The sequence below is a fragment of the Pleurodeles waltl genome, chromosome 5 (genome assembly GCF_031143425.1).
Source record: "Pleurodeles waltl isolate 20211129_DDA chromosome 5, aPleWal1.hap1.20221129, whole genome shotgun sequence".
In the NCBI taxonomy this organism is placed as follows: domain Eukaryota; kingdom Metazoa; phylum Chordata; class Amphibia; order Caudata; family Salamandridae; genus Pleurodeles; species Pleurodeles waltl.
This window is the reverse complement of record NC_090444.1, coordinates 53631223-53645031: the sequence shown is the minus strand read 5'-3', so window position 1 is coordinate 53645031 and position 13809 is coordinate 53631223.

Below are 13809 nucleotides of genomic sequence, written 5' to 3'. Positions count from 1 at the left end.
CAATAAAAATGATACCTCACTTGTGTGGGAAGGCCTAGCGCCCGCGACACGAAATGCCCCAAAGCACAACGTGGACACATCCCATTTTTTACAGGAAACAGAGTTGTTTTTTGCAAAGTGCCTACCTGTAGATTTTGGCCTCTACCTCAGCCGGCACCCAGGGAAACCTACCAAACCTGTGCATTTTTGAAAACTAGAGACCTAGGGGAATCCAAGATGGGGTGACTTGTGGGGCTCTGACCAGGTTCTGTTACCCAGAATCCTTTGCAAACCTCAAAATTTGGCTAAAAAAACACATGTTCCTCACATTTCTGGGGCAGAAAGTTCGGGAATCTGAGAGGAACCACAAATTTCCTTCCACCCAGCGTTCCCCCAAGTCTCCCGATAAAAATGGTACCTCACTTGTGTGGGTAGGCCTAGCGCCCACGACAGGATATGCCCCAAAACACAACGTGGACACATCCCATTTTTTCACAGAAAACAGCAGTTTTTTGCAAAGTGCCTACCTGTAGATTTTGGCCTCTAGCTCAGCCGGCACCTAGGGAAACCTACCAAACCTGTGCATTTTTGAAAACTAGAGACCTAGGGGAATCCAAGATGGGGTGACTTTTGGGGCTCTGACCAGGTTCTGTTACCCAGAATCATATGCAAACCTCAAAATTTGGCTAAATAAACACATTTTCCTCACATTTCTGTGACTGAAAGTTCTGGAATCTGAGAGGAGGCACAAATTTCCTTCCACCCAGCGTTCCCCCAAGTCTCCCGATTAAAATCATACCTCACTTGTGTGCGTAGGCCTAGCGCCCGCGACAGGGAATGCCCCAAAGCACAACGTGGACACATCCCATTTTTTGAAAGAAAACAGAGGTGTTTTTTGAAAAGTGCCTGCCTGTAGATTTTGGCCTCTAGCTCAGCCGGCACCTAGGGAAACCTACCAAACCTGTGCATTTTTTAAAACTAGAGACCTAGGGGAATCCAAGATGGAGTGATTTGTGGGGCTCTGACCAGGTTCTGTTACCCAGAATCCTTTGCAAACCTCCAAATTTGGCTAAAAAAACACATGTTCCTCACATTTCGGTGGCAGAAAGTTCTGGAATCTGAGAGGAGGCACAAATTTCCTTCCACCCAGCGTTCCCCCAAGTCTCCCGATAAAAATGATACCTCACTTGTGTGGGTAGGCCTAGTGCCCGCGACAGGAAATGCCCCAAAGCACAATGTGGACACATCCCATTTTTTGATAGGAAACAGAGCTGTTTTTTGCAAAGTGCCTACCTGTAGATTTTGGTCTCTAGCTCAGCCGGCACCTAAGGAAACCTACCAAAACCTGTGCATTTTTGAAAACTAGAGACCTAGGGGAATCCAAGATGGGGTGACTTGTGGGGCTCTGACCAGGTTCTGTTAGCCAGAATTCTTTGCAAACCTCAAAATTTGGCTAAAAAAACACATTTCCCTCACATTATGGTGACAGAAAGTTCTGGAATCTGAGAGGAACCACAAATTTCCTTCCACCCAGCATTCCCCCAAGTCTCCTGATAAAAATGATACCTCACTTGTGTGGGAAGGCCTAGCACCCGCGACACGAAATGCCCCAAAGCACAACGTGGACACATCCCATTTTTTACAGGAAACAGAGTTGTTTTTTGCAAAGTGCCTACCTGTAGATTTTGGCCTCTACCTCAGCCGGCACCCAGGGAAACCTACCAAACCTGTGCATTTTTGAAAACTAGAGACCTAGGGGAATCCAAGATGGGGTGACTTGTGGGGCTCTGACCAGGTTCTGTTACCCAGAATCCTTTGTAAACCTCAAAATTTGGCTAAAAAAACACATGTTCCTCACATTTCTGTGGCAGAAAGTTCGGGAATCTGAGAGGAACCACAAATTTCCTTCCACCCAGCGTTCCCCCAAGTCTCCCGATAAAAATGGTACCTCACTTGTGTGGGTAGGCCTAGCGCCCACGACAGGATATGCCCCAAAACACAACGTGGACACATCCCATTTTTTCACAGAAAACAGAGCAGTTTTTTGCAAAGTGCCTACCTGTAGATTTTGGCCTCTAGCTCAGCCGGCACCTAGGGAAACCTACCAAACCTGTGCATTTTTGAAAACTAGAGACCTAGGGGAATCCAAGATGGGGTGACTTTTGGGGCTCTGACCAGGTTCTGTTACCCAGAATCATATGCAAACCTCAAAATTTGGCTAAATAAACACATTTTCCTCACATTTCTGTGACTGAAAGTTCTGGAATCTGAGAGGAGGCACAAATTTCCTTCCACCCAGCGTTCCCCCAAGTCTCCCGATTAAAATCATACCTCACTTGTATGCGTAGGCCTAGTGCCCGCGACAGGAAATGCCCCAAAGCACAACGTGGACACATCCCATTTTTTGATAGGAAACAGAGTTGTTTTTTGCACAGTGCCTACCTGTAGATTTTGGTCTCTAGCTCAGCCGGCACCTAAGGAAACCTACCAAAACCTGTGCATTTTTGAAAACTAGAGACCTAGGGGAATCCAAGATGGGGTGACTTGTGGGGCTCTGACCAGGTTCTGTTACCCAGAATTCTTTGCAAACCTCAAAATTTGGCTAAATAAACACATTTCCCTCACATTATGGTGACTGAAAGTTCTGGAATCTGAGATGAACCTCAAATTTCCTTCCACCCACCATTCCCCCAAGTCTCCTGATAAAAATGATTCCTCACTTGTGAGGGTAGGCCTAGCGCCCGCGACAGGAAATGCCCCAAAACGCAATGTGGACACATCCCATTTTTTGAAAGAAAACAGAGGTGTTTTTTGCAAAGTGTCTACCTGTAGATTTTGGCCTCTAGCTCAGCCGGCACATAGGGAAACCTACCAAACCTGTGCATTTTTTTAAACTAGAGACCTAGGAGAATCCAAGATGGGGTGACTTGTGGGGCTCTGACCAGGTTCTGTTACCCAGAATCCTTTGCAAACATCAAAATTTGGCTAAAAAAACACATGTTCCTCACATTTCTGGGGCAGAAAGTTCTGAAATCTGAGAGGAGACACAAACTTTCTTCCAACCAGCGTTCCCCCAAGTCTCCCGATAAAAATGATACCTCACTTGTGTGGGTAGGCCTAGCGCCCGCGACAGGGAATTCCCCAAAACGCAACGTGGACACATCCCATTTTTTTTTAAAGAAAACAGAGGTGTTTTTTGCAAAGTGCCTACCTGTAGATTTTGGCCTCTAGCTCAGCCGGCACCCAGGGAAACCTACCAAACCTGTACATTTTTTAAAAATAGAGACCTAGGGGAATCCAAGATGGGGTGACTTGTGGGGCTCTGACCAGGTTCTGTTACCCAGAATCCTTTGCAAACCTCAAAATTTGGCTAAAAAAACACATTTCCCTCACATTATTGTGACAGAAAGTTCTGGAATCTGAGAGGAACCACAAATTTCCTTCCACCCAGCATTCCGCCAAGTCTCCTGATAAAAATGATACCTCACTTGTGAGGGTAGGCCTAGCGCCCGCGACAGGAAATGCCCCAAAACGCAACGTGGACACATCCCATTTTTTGAAAGAAAACAGAGGTGTTTTTTGCAAAGTGCCTACCTGTAGATTTTGGCCTCTAGCTCAGCCGGCACCTAGGGAAACCTACCAAACCTGTGCATTTTTGAAAACTAGAGACCTAGGGGAATCCAAGATGGGGTGACTTGTGGGGCTCTGACCAGGTTCTGTTACCCAGAATCCTTTGCAAACCTCAAAATTTGGCTAAAAAAACACATGTTCCTCACATTTCTGTGGCAGAAAGTTCGGGAATCTGAGAGGAGGCACAAATTTCCTTCCACCCAGCGTTCCCCCAAGTCTCCCGATAAAAATGATACCTCACTTGTGTGGGTAGGCCTAGTGCCCGCAACAGGAAATGCCCCAAAGCACAACGTTGGCACATCCCATTTTTTGATAGGAAACAGAGCTGTTTTTTGCAAAGTGCCTACCTGTAGATTTTGGTCTCTAGCTCAGCCGGCACCTAAGGAAACCTACCAAAACCTGTGCATTTTTGAAAACTAGAGACCTAGGGGAATCCAAGATGGGGTGACTTGTGGGGCTCTGACCAGGTTCTGTTAGCCAGAATTCTTAGCAAACCTCAAAATTTGGCTAAAAAAACACATTTCCCTCACATTATGGTGACAGAAAGTTCTGGAATCTGAGAGGAACCACAAATTTCCTTCCACCCAGCATTCCCCCAAGTCTCCTGATAAAAATGATACCTCACTTGTGAGGGTAGGCCTAGCGCCCGCGACAGGAAATGCCCCAAAACGCAACGTGGACACATCCCATTTTTTGAAAGAAAACAGAGGTGTTTTTTGCAAAGTGCCTACCTGTCGATTTTGGCCTCTAGCTCAGCCGGCACCTAGGGAAACCTACCAAACTTGTGCATTTTTTAAAACTAGAGACCTAGGGGAATCCAAGATGGGGTGACTTGTGGGGCTCTGACCAGGTTCTGTTACCCAGAATCCTTTGCAAACCTCAAAATTTGGCTAAAAAAACACATGTTCCTCACATTTCTGGGGCAGAAAGTTCTGAAATCTGAGAGGAGACACAAACTTTCTTCCACCCAGCGTTCCCCCAAGTCTCCCGATAAAAATGATACCTCACTTGTGTGGGTAGGCCTAGCGCCCGCGACAGGAAATTCCCCAAAACGCAACGTGGACACATCCCATTTTTTTAAAAGAAAACAGAGGTGTTTTTTGCAAAGTGCCTACCTGTAGATTTTGGCCTCTAGCTCAGCCGGCACCCAGGGCAACCTACCAAACCTGTGCATTTTTTAAAACTAGAGACCTAGGGGAATCCAAGATGGGGTGACTTGTGGGGCTCTGACCAGGTTCTGTTACCCAGAATCCTTTGCAAACCTCAAAATTTGGCTAAAAAAAACACATGTTCCTCACATTTCTGTGGCAGAAAGTTCGGGAATCTGAGAGGAGGCACAAATTTCATTCCACCCAGCGTTCCCCCAAGTCTCCCGATAAAAATGATACCTCACTTGTGTGGGTAGGCCTAGTGCCCGCGACAGGAAATGCCCCAAAGCACAACGTGGACACATCCCATTTTTTGATAGGAAACAGAGCTGTTTTTTGCAAAGTGCCTACCTGTAGATTTTGGTCTCTAGCTCAGCCGGCACCTAAGGAAACCTACCAAAACCTGTGCATTTTTGAAAACTAGAGACCTAGGGGAATCCAAGGTGGGGTGACTTGTGGGGCTCTGACCAGGTTCTGTTACCCAGAATTCTTTGCAAACCTCAAAATTTGGCTAAAAAAACACATTTCCCTCACATTATGGTGACTGAAAGTTCTGGAATCTGAGATGAACCACAAATTTCCTTCCACCCACCATTCCCCCAAGTCTCCTGATAAAAATGATTCCTCACTTGTGAGGGTAGGCCTAGCGCCCGCGACAGGAAATGCCCCAAAACGCAATGTGGACACATCCCATTTTTTGAAAGAAACAGAGGTGTTTTTTGCAAAGTGCCTACCTGTAGATTTTGGCCTCTAGCTCAGCCGGCACATAGGGAAACCTACCAAACCTGTGCATTTTTTTAAACTAGAGACCTAGGAGAATCCAAGATGGGGTGACTTGTGGGGCTCTGACCAGGTTCTGTTACCCAGAATCCTTTGCAAACCTCAAAATTTGGCTAAAAAAACACATGTTCCTCACATTTCTGGGGCAGAAAGTTCTGAAATCTGAGAGGAGACACAAACTTTCTTCCACCCAGCGTTCCCCCAAGTCTCCCGATAAAAATGATACCTCACTTGTGTGGGTAGGCCTAGCGCCCGCGACAGGAAATTCCCCAAAACGCAACGTGGACACATCCCATTTTTTTTTAAAGAAAACAGAGGTGTTTTTTGCAAAGTGCCTACCTGTAGATTTTGGCCTCTAGCTCAGCCGGCACCCAGGGAAACCTACCAAACCTGTACATTTTTTAAAAATAGAGACCTAGGGGAATCCAAGATGGGGAGACTTGTGGGGCTCTGACCAGGTTCTGTTACCCAGAATCCTTTGCAAACCTCAAAATTTGGCTAAAAAAACACATTTCCCTCACATTATGGTGACAGAAAGTTCTGGAATCTGAGAGGAACCACAAATTTCCTTCCACCCAGCATTCCGCCAAGTCTCCTGATAAAAATGATACCTCACTTGTGAGGGTAGGCCTAGCGCCCGCGACAGGAAATGCCCCAAAACGCAACGTGGACACATCCCATTTTTTTAAAAGAAAACAGAGGTGTTTTTTGCAAAGTGCCTACCTGTAGATTTTGGCCTCTAGCTCAGCCGACACCCAGGGCAACCTACCTAACCTGTGCATTTTTTAAAACTAGAGACCTAGGGGAATCCAAGATGGGGTGACTTGTGGGGCTCTGACCAGGTTCTGTTACCCAGAATCCTTTGCAAACCTCAAAATTTGGCTAAAAAAACACATGTTCCTCACATTTCTGTGGCAGAAAGTTCTGGAATCTGAGAGGAGGCACAAATTTCCTTCCACCCAGCGTTCCCCCAAGTCTCCCGATAAAAATGATACCTCACTTGTGTGGGTAGCCCTAGTGCCCGCAAAAGGAAATGCCCCAAAGCACAACGTGGACACATCCCATTTTTTGATAGGAAACAGAGTTGTTTTTTGCAAAGTGCCTACCTGTAGATTTTGGTCTCTAGCTCAGCCGGCACCTAAGGAAACCTACCAAAACCTGTGCATTTTTGAAAACTAGAGACCTAGGGGAATCCAAGATGGGGTGACTTGTGGGGCTCTGACCAGGTTCTGTTACCCAGAATTCTTTGCAAACCTCAAAATTTGGCTAAAAAAACACATTTCCCTCACATTATGGTGACAGAAAGTTCTGGAATCTGAGAGGAACCACAAATTTCCTTCCACCCAGCATTCCCCCAAGTCTCCTGATAAAAATGATACCTCACTTGTGAGGGTAGGCCTAGCGCCCGCGACAGGAAATGCCCCAAAACGCAACGTGGACACATCCCATTTTTTGAAAGAAAACAGAGGTGTTTTTTGCAAAGTGCCTACCTGTAGATTTTGGCCTCTACCTCAGCCGGCACCTAGGGAAACCTACCAAACCTGTGCATTTTTTAAAACTAGAGACCTAGGGGAATCCAAGATGGGGTGACTTGTGGGGCTCTGACCAGGTTCTGTTACCCAGAATCCTTTGCAAACCTCAAAATTTGGCTAAAAAAACACATGTTCCTCACATTTCTGGGGCAGAAAGTTCTGAAATCTGAGAGGAGACACAAACTTTCTTCCACCCAACGTTCCCCCAATTCTCCCGATAAAAATGATACCTCACTTGTGTGGGTAGGCCTAGCGCCCGCGACAGGAAATTCCCCAAAACGCAACGTGGACACATCCCATTTTTTTTAAAGAAAACAGAGGTGCTTTTTGCAAAGTGCCTACCTGTAGATTTTGGCCTCTAGCTCAGCCGGCACCCAGGGAAACCTACCAACCCTGTACATTTTTTAAAGCTAGAGACCTAGGGGAATCCAGGATGGGGTGACTTGTGGGGCTCTGACCAGGTTCTGTTACCCAGAATTCTTTGCAAACCTCAAAATTTGGCTAAAAAAACACATTTCCCTCACATTATGGTGACAGAAAGTTCTGGAATCTGAGAGGAACCACAAATTTCCTTCCACCCAACATTCCCCCAAGTCTCCTGATAAAAATGATACCTCACTTGTGAGGGTAGGCCTAGCGCCCGCGACAGGAAATGCCCCAAAACGCAACGTGGACACATCCCATTTTTTGAAAGAAAACAGAGGTGTTTTTTGCAAAGTGCCTACCTGTAGATTTTGGCCTCTAGCTCAGAGGGCACCTAGGGAAACCTACCAAACCTGTGCATTTTTTAAAACTAGAGACCTAGGGGAATCCAAGATGGGGTGACTTGTGGGGCTCTGACCAGGTTCTGTTACCCAGAATCCTTTGCAAACCTCAAAATTTGGCTAAAAAAACACATGTTCCTCACATTTCTGGGGTAGAAAGTTCTGAAATCTGAGAGGAGACACAAACTTTCTTCCACCCAGCGTTCCCCCAAGTCTCCCGATAAAAATGATACCTCACTTGTGTGGGTAGGCCTAGCGCCCGCGACAGGAAATTCCCCAAAACGCAACGTGGACACATCCCTTTTTTTTTAAAGAAAACAGAGGTGTTTTTTGCAAAGTGCCTACCTGTAGATTTTGGCCTCTAGCTCAGCCGGCACCCAGGGCAACCTACCAAACCTGTGCATTTTTTAAAACTAGAGACCTAGGGGAATCCAAGATGGGGTGACTTGTGGGGCTCTGACCAGGTTCTGTTACCCAGAATCCTTTGCAAACCTCAAAATTTGGCTAAAAAAACACATGTTCCTCACATTTCTGTGGCAGAAAGTTCTGGAATCTGAGAGGAGGCACAAATTTCCTTCCACCCAGCGTTCCCCCAAGTCTCCCGATAAAAATGATACCTCACTTGTGTGGGTAGCCCTAGTGCCCGCAAAAGGAAATGCCCCAAAGCACAACGTGGACACATCCCATTTTTTGATAGGAAACAGAGTTGTTTTTTGCAAAGTGCCTACCTGTAGATTTTGGTCTCTAGCTCAGCCGGCACCTAAGGAAACCTACCAAAACCTGTGCATTTTTGAAAACTAGAGACCTAGGGGAATCCAAGATGGGGTGACTTGTGGGGCTCTGACCAGGTTCTGTTACCCAGAATTCTTTGCAAACCTCAAAATTTGGCTAAATAAACACATTTCCCTCACATTATGGTGACTGAAAGTTCTGGAATCTGAGATGAACCTCAAATTTCCTTCCACCCACCATTCCCCCAAGTCTCCTGATAAAAATGATTCCTCACTTGTGAGGGTAGGCCTAGCGCCCGCGACAGGAAATGCCCCAAAACGCAATGTGGACACATCCCATTTTTTGAAAGAAAACAGAGGTGTTTTTTGCAAAGTGTCTACCTGTAGATTTTGGCCTCTAGCTCAGCCGGCACATAGGGAAACCTACCAAACCTGTGCATTTTTTTAAACTAGAGACCTAGGAGAATCCAAGATGGGGTGACTTGTGGGGCTCTGACCAGGTTCTGTTACCCAGAATCCTTTGCAAACATCAAAATTTGGCTAAAAAAACACATGTTCCTCACATTTCTGGGGCAGAAAGTTCTGAAATCTGAGAGGAGACACAAACTTTCTTCCAACCAGCGTTCCCCCAAGTCTCCCGATAAAAATGATACCTCACTTGTGTGGGTAGGCCTAGCGCCCGCGACAGGGAATTCCCCAAAACGCAACGTGGACACATCCCATTTTTTTTTAAAGAAAACAGAGGTGTTTTTTGCAAAGTGCCTACCTGTAGATTTTGGCCTCTAGCTCAGCCGGCACCCAGGGAAACCTACCAAACCTGTACATTTTTTAAAAATAGAGACCTAGGGGAATCCAAGATGGGGTGACTTGTGGGGCTCTGACCAGGTTCTGTTACCCAGAATCCTTTGCAAACCTCAAAATTTGGCTAAAAAAACACATTTCCCTCACATTATTGTGACAGAAAGTTCTGGAATCTGAGAGGAACCACAAATTTCCTTCCACCCAGCATTCCGCCAAGTCTCCTGATAAAAATGATACCTCACTTGTGAGGGTAGGCCTAGCGCCCGCGACAGGAAATGCCCCAAAACGCAACGTGGACACATCCCATTTTTTGAAAGAAAACAGAGGTGTTTTTTGCAAAGTGCCTACCTGTAGATTTTGGCCTCTAGCTCAGCCGGCACCTAGGGAAACCTACCAAACCTGTGCATTTTTGAAAACTAGAGACCTAGGGGAATCCAAGATGGGGTGACTTGTGGGGCTCTGACCAGGTTCTGTTACCCAGAATCCTTTGCAAACCTCAAAATTTGGCTAAAAAAACACATGTTCCTCACATTTCTGTGGCAGAAAGTTCGGGAATCTGAGAGGAGGCACAAATTTCCTTCCACCCAGCGTTCCCCCAAGTCTCCCGATAAAAATGATACCTCACTTGTGTGGGTAGGCCTAGTGCCCGCAACAGGAAATGCCCCAAAGCACAACGTGGGCACATCCCATTTTTTGATAGGAAACAGAGCTGTTTTTTGCAAAGTGCCTACCTGTAGATTTTGGTCTCTAGCTCAGCCGGCACCTAAGGAAACCTACCAAAACCTGTGCATTTTTGAAAACTAGAGACCTAGGGGAATCCAAGATGGGGTGACTTGTGGGGCTCTGACCAGGTTCTGTTACCCAGAATTCTTTGCAAACCTCAAAATTTGGCTAAAAAAACACATGTTCCTCACATTTCTGGGGCAGAAAGTTCTGAAATCTGAGAGGAACCACAAATTTCCTTCCACCCAGCATTCCCCCAAGTCTCCTGATAAAAATGATACCTCACTTGTGAGGGTAGGCCTAGCGCCCGCGACAGGAAATGCCCCAAAACGCAACGTGGACACATCCCATTTTTTGAAAGAAAACAGAGGTGTTTTTTGCAAAGTGCCTACCTGTAGATTTTGGCCTCTACCTCAGCCGGCACCTAGGGAAACCTACCAAACCTGTGCATTTTTTAAAACTAGAGACCTAGGGGAATCCAAGATGGGGTGACTTGTGGGGCTCTGACCAGGTTCTGTTACCCAGAATCCTTTGCAAACCTCAAAATTTGGCTAAAAAAACACATGTTCCTCACATTTCTGGGGCAGAAAGTTCTGAAATCTGAGAGGAGACACAAACTTTCTTCCACCCAGCGTTCCCCCAAGTCTCCTGATAAAAATGATACCTCACTTGTGTGGGTAGGCCTAGCGCCCGCGACAGGAAATTCCCCAAAACGCAACGTGCACACATCCCATTTTTTTTAAAGAAAACAGAGGTGCTTTTTGCAAAGTGCCTACCTGTAGATTTTGGCCTCTAGCTCAGCCGGCACCCAGGGCAACCTACCAACCCTGTACATTTTTTAAAACTAGAGACCTAGGGGAATCCAGGATGGGGTGACTTGTGGGGCTCTGACCAGGTTCTGTTACCCAGAATTCTTTGCAAACCTCAAAATTTGGCTAAAAAAACACATTTCCCTCACATTATGGTGACAGAAAGTTCTGGAATCTGAGAGGAACCACAAATTTCCTTCCACCCAGCATTCCCCCAAGTCTCCTGATAAAAATGATACCTCACTTGTGAGGGTAGGCCTAGCGCCCGCGACAGGAAATGCCCCAAAACGCAACGTGGACACATCCCATTTTTTGAAAGAAAACAGAGGTGTTTTTTGCAAAGTGCCTACCTGTAGATTTTGGCCTCTAGCTCAGCCGGCACCTAGGGAAACCTACCAAACCTGTGCATTTTTTAAAACTAGAGACCTAGGGGAATCCAAGATGGGGTGACTTGTGGGGCTCTGACCAGGTTCTGTTACCCAGAATCCTTTGCAAACCTCAAAATTTGGCTAAAAAAACACATGTTCCTCACATTTCTGGGGCAGAAAGTTCTGAAATCTGAGAGGAGACACAAACTTTCTTCCACCCAGCGTTCCCCCAAGTCTCCCGATAAAAATGATACCTCACTTGTGTGGGTAGGCCTAGCGCCCGCGACAGGAAATTCCCCAAAACGCAACGTGGACACATCCCATTTTTTTTAAAGAAAACAGAGGTGTTTTTTGCAAAGTGCCTACCTGTAGATTTTGGCCTCTAGCTCAGCCGGCACCTAGGGAAACCTACCAAACCTGTACATTTTTTAAAACTAGAGACCTAGGGGAATCCAAGATGGGGTGACTTGTGGGGGTCTGACCAGGTTCTGTTACCCAGAATCCTTTGCAAACCTCAAAATTTGGCTAAAAAAACACATGTTCCTCACATTTCTGGGGCAGAAAGTTCTGAAATCTGAGAGGAGACACAAACTTTCTTCCACCCAGCGTTCCCCCAAGTCTCCCGATAAAAATGATACCTCACTTGTGTGGGTAGGCCTAGCGCCCGCGACAGGAAATTCCCCAAAACGCAACGTGGACATATCCCATTTTTTTTAAAGAAAACAGAGGTGTTTTTTGCAAAGTGCCTACCTGTAGATTTTGGCCTCTAGCTCAGCCGGCACCCAGGGAAACCTATCAAACCTGTACATTTTTTTAAACTAGAGACCTAGGGGAATCCAAGATGGGGTGACTTGTGGGGCTCTGACCAGGTTCTGTTACCCAGAATTCTTTGCAAACCTCAAAATTTGGCTAAAAAAACACATGTTCCTCACATTTCTGTGGCAGAAAGTTCTGGAATCTGAGAGGAGGCATAAATTTCCTTCCACCCAGCGTTCCCCCAAGTCTCCCGATAAAAATGATACCTCACTTGTGTGGGTAGGCCTAGCGCCCGCGACAGGATATGCCCCAAAACACAACGTGGACACATCCCATTTTTTCACAAAAAACAGAGCAGTTTTTTGCAAAGTGCCTACCTGTAGATTTTGGCCTCTAGCTCAGCCGGCACCTAGGGAAACCTACCAAACCTGTGCATTTTTTAAAACTAGAGACCTAGGGGAATCCAAGATGGGGTGACTTGTGGGGCTCTGACCAGGTTCTGTTACCCAGAATCCTTTCCAAACCTCAAAATTTGGCTAAAAAAACACATGTTCCTCACATTTCTGGGGCAGAAAGTTCTGAAATCTGAGAGGAGACACAAACTTTCTTCCACCCAGCGTTCCCCCAAGTCTCCCGATAAAAATGATGTGTGGGTAGGCCTAGCGCCCGCGACAGGAAATTCCCCAAAACGCAACGTGGACACATCCCATTTTTTTTAAAGAAAACAGAGGTGTTTTTTGCAAAGTGCCTACCTGTAGATTTTGGCCTCTAGCTCAGCCGGCACCCAAGGAAACCTACCAAACCTGTACATTTTTTAAAACTAGAGACCTAGGGGAATCCAAGCGTTCCCCCAAGTCTCCCGATAAAAATGATACCTCACTTGTGTGGGTAGGCCTAGCGCCCGCGACAGGAAATTCCCCAAAACGCAACGTGGACACATCCCATTTTTTTAAAGAAAACAGAGGTGTTTTTTGCAAAGTGCCTACCTGTAGATTTTGGCCTCTAGCTCAGCCGGCACCTAGGGAAACCTACCAAACCTGTGCATTTTTGAAAACTAGAGACCTAGGGGAATCCAAGATGGGGTGACTTGTGGGGCTCTGACCAGGTTCTGTTACCCAGAATCCTTTGCAAACCTCAAACTTTGGCTAAAAAAACACATTTTCCTCACATTTCTGTGACTGAAAGTTCTGGAATCTGAGAGGAGGCACAAATTTCCTTCCACCCAGCGTTCCCCCAAGTCTCCCGATAAAAATGATACCTCACTTGTGTGGGTAGGCCTAGCGCCCGCGACAGGAAATTCCCCAAAACGCAACGTGGACATATCCCATTTTTTTTAAAGAAAACAGAGGTGTTTTTTGCAAAGTGCCTACCTGTAGATTTTGGCCTCTAGCTCAGCCGGCACCTAGGGAAACCTACCAAACCTGTGCATTTTTTAAAACTAGAGACCTAGGGGAATCCAAGATGGGGTGACTTGTGGGGCTCTGACCAGGTTCTGTTACCCAGAATTCTTTGCAAACCTCAAAATTTGGCTAAAAAAACACATGTTCCTCACATTTCTGTGGCAGAAAGTTCTGGAATCTGAGAGGAGGCACAAATTTCCTTCCACCCAGCGTTCCCCCAAGTCTCCCGATAAAAATGATACCTCACTTGTGTGGGTAGGCCTAGCGCCCGCGACAGGATATGCCCCAAAACACAACGTGGACACATCCCATTTTTTCACAAAAAACAGAGCAGTTTTTTGCAAAGTGCCTACCTGTAGATTTTGGCCTCTAGCTCAGCCGGCACCTA